Below are 3,882 nucleotides of genomic sequence, written 5' to 3' on the forward strand. Positions count from 1 at the left end.
AAGCCAACTTTTTCCACTCTCTTCTTTCAATTTCATCAAGAGTTTCTTTAGTTCTTCTTCACTTTCTGCCATAAGGGTGGTGTCATCTGCATATCTGAGGTTATTGATATTTCTGTCAGCAATCTTGATTCCAGCTTGTGCTTCATCCAGCTCAGTGTTTCTCATGATGTACTCTGCATGTAAGTTAAATAAGCAGAGTGATAACATACAGCCTTGAGGTACTTCTTTCCCTATTTGGAACCAGTCTGTTGTTCCATGTCCAGTTCTAACTGTTGCTTCCTGGCCTGCATACAGATTTCTCAAGAGGCAGATCAGGTGGTCTGGTATTCCCTTCTCCTTAAGAATTTTTATGGTTGTGGAGATCCACAGAGTCTAAGGCTTTGGCATAGTCAATAAAGCAGAAATAAATGTTTTTCTGGAATTCTCTTGCTTTTTCAATAATCCAACGGTTGTTGACAATTTGATCTTTTGTTCCTCTGCATTTTCTAAAACCAGCTTGAACATCTGGAAGTTCACAGTTCACTATTGTTGAAGCCTAGCTTGAGAATTTTGAGTACTACTTTACTAGCATGTGAGATGAGTGAAATTGTGAGGTAGCCTTTCTTTGAGAAGATTAGGACTGCTAAGAGATCAAGCCCTGAACCTTTGGAGTGGGAGCACTGGCTCCAAGACCTTAGACTACCACTATCCCTAGGGAGTATCAAATAGTGAGAACTCACACAAAGGACACCACTTGAATACAAGACCTAAGATCACCCATCCACCAGTAGCACCCTGTGCAGGACACCTCATCTAAACAACAAACAAAACAAAACAAAACAAAAATATACATCCAATCATCAGCAGACAGGATTAACACCTTATTCAGCCTTGCCCATTTGAGGAAAAACAAATAAACAAACAAAAAAAAACTCAGTGCAAATCTCACCCTATAAGCTTACACAAACTACAGGCCCAAACTTAGGAGGGCAGAAAGGAAAAGGAAGAAAGAATTTAACCTTGAAACCTGGGAAAAGGAGACCTCAAACACAATAAGTTAAAAAAAAAATAATGAAAAGACAGAGAAATACTATATAAATGAATGAACAACCTAGAAACACAGATGTCCAAATAAATGAAATAGGCAAACTACCTGAAAAAGAATTCAGAATAATGATAGTAAAGATCACCAAAAACCTTGAAAACAAAATAGAGAAAATGCAAGAATCAATTAACAAAGACCTAGAAGAATTAAAGAACAAACATACAGAGACAAACAACACAATTACTGATATTAAAAATACTCTAGAAGGAATAAATAGCAGAATATCTGAAGCAGAAGAATGAATCAAGAAGATAAAGTGGTGGAAATACCTTCTGAAGAGCAGAATAAAGTAAAAGGAATGAAAAGAACTGAGGATAGTCTCAGATACACCTGGAACAATATCAAATGCACCAGCATTCAAATTATAGGGGTCCCAGAAGAAGAGAAAAATAAAGGGTATGAGAAATATTTTGAAGAGTTTAAAGTTGAAAATTTCCCCAACATGTTAAAGGAAATAGTCAATCAAGTCCAAGAGGCACAAAAAGTTCCATACAGAATAAACCCGAGGAGAAACACACCAAGACAGATACTAATCAGACTAACAAAAACTGAGAACAAAGAAAAAATATTAAAAGGAGCAAGGGAAAAGCAACAAGTAACATACAAGAGAAACCCCAAATGCTTAATAGCTGAATTTTTCACCAGAAAGTCTGCAGGCCAGAAGGGAATGGCAGGATATATTTAAAGTACTGAAACAGAAAATTCTACAACCAAGATTACAGTACCCAGTAAGGATCTCATTCAAAATTTATGGAGAAATAAAAAGCTTTTTAGACAAGCAAAAGTTAAGAGAATTCATGAACACCAAACAAGCTTTACAACAAATGTTAAAGGGACTTATATAGTCAATAAATACAAGAGAAGAAAAAAGATCTACAAAATTCAAACAATTAACAAAAGAGCAATAGGAACATATATATCAATAATTACTTTAAATGTAAATAGATTAAATGCTCCAACCAAAAGACACAGACTGGCTGAATGGAAACAAAAACAAGTCCTATATATATGCTGTCTACAACAAACCCACTTCAGACCTCAGGACACAGATAGACTTAAAATAAGAGGATGGAAAAATATATTCCATGCAAATGGGAAGCAAAAGAAAGCTGGAGTAGCAATCCTCATATTAGACAAAAAAGACCTTAAAATAAAAAGATTATAAGAGATAAGGAAGGACACTACATAATTATCAAGCGATCAGTCCCAGAGGAAGACATAACAACTGTAAGTATCTATGCACCCAACACAGGAGCACTTCAATACATGAGACAAACACAAACAGACATAAAAGGAGAAATTGACAGTAACACAATAAGAGTAGGGGACTTTAATGCCTCACTTACACCAATGGACAGATCATCAGAACAGAAAATTAATAAGGAAACACAAGTCTTAAATGATACACTAGATGAGATGGATCTAACTGATATCTTCAGGACATTCCATCCAAATGCAGAAGAATCCACCTTCTTCTCAAGTGTGCATGGAACATTCTCTAGGATAGACCACATCTTGGGTCACAAATCAAACCTCAGTAAATTTAAGAAAATGGAAATCATGTCAATCATCTTCTCTGATCACAATGCTGTGTGACTGGATATCAATTACAAGAAAAAAAACTGTAAGAAACAAAAACACATGGACATTAACCAACATGTTTCTAAATAACCAACAGGTTATTGAAGAAATCAAAAGGGAAATAGAAAACTTTTTAGAAACAAATGACAATGAAAACACAACTCAAAACCTATGGTATGCAGCAAAAGTACTTTTAAGAGGGAAATTTATAGCAACACAATCCTACATCAAGAAACAAGAAAAACATCAAATAGACAACCTAACTTTACACCTAAAACAACTGGAAAAAGAACAACAAAAAACAACACCAAAATTAGTAGAAGGAAAGGAATCATAAAGATCTGAGCAGAAATAAATGAAAAAGAAACAAAAGAAATAGTAGTAAAGATGAATAAAACTAAAAGCTGGTTCTTTGAGAAGATAAACAAAATTGACAAACCTTTAGCCAGACTTACCAAGAAAAAAAGAGAGAAGAATCAAATCAACAAAATTAGAAATGAAAAAGGAGAGGTTACAACAGACAATCTAGAAATACAAAGGATTATAATAGATTATTATGAGCAACCATATGGCAATAAAATGGATAACCTGGAAGAAATGGACAGATTCTTAGAAAAGTTCAACCTTCCAGGACTGAACCAGGAAGAAAAAGGAATTATGAGCAACCCAATTACAAGCACTGAAATTAAAGCTGTGATCAAAAATCTCCCAAAAAGCAAAAGCCCAGGACCAGATGGCTTCACAGGAGAATTCTATCAAACATTCAGAGAAGAGCTAATGCTTATCCTTCTAAAACTCTTTCCAGTAGTTACAGAGGAAAGAATACTTCCAAACTCATTCTAAGGCCACCATCAGCCAATACCAAAACCAGACAAAGACAACAACAACAAAAAAGAAAACTACAGGCCAATGTCTCTGATGAACATAGATGCAAAAATCCTCAACAAAATTTTAGCAAACAGAATTCAGCAACACATCAAAAAGCTCATACACCATGATCAAGTTGGGTTTATTCCAGGGATGCAAGTATTCGTTAATATATGTAAGTCAATTAAGGTAATACACCATATTAACAAATTGAAAGATAAAAACTGTATCATCTCAATCAATGCAGAAGAAGCCTTTGACAAAGTTCAGCACCCATTTATGATTAAAACCCTTCCAAAAATGGGCATAGAAGGAATCTACCTCAACATAGTAAAGGCCACATATGATAA

The sequence above is a fragment of the Ovis aries genome, chromosome 9 (assembly GCF_016772045.2).
Source record: "Ovis aries strain OAR_USU_Benz2616 breed Rambouillet chromosome 9, ARS-UI_Ramb_v3.0, whole genome shotgun sequence".
NCBI classification, from domain to species: domain Eukaryota; kingdom Metazoa; phylum Chordata; class Mammalia; order Artiodactyla; family Bovidae; genus Ovis; species Ovis aries.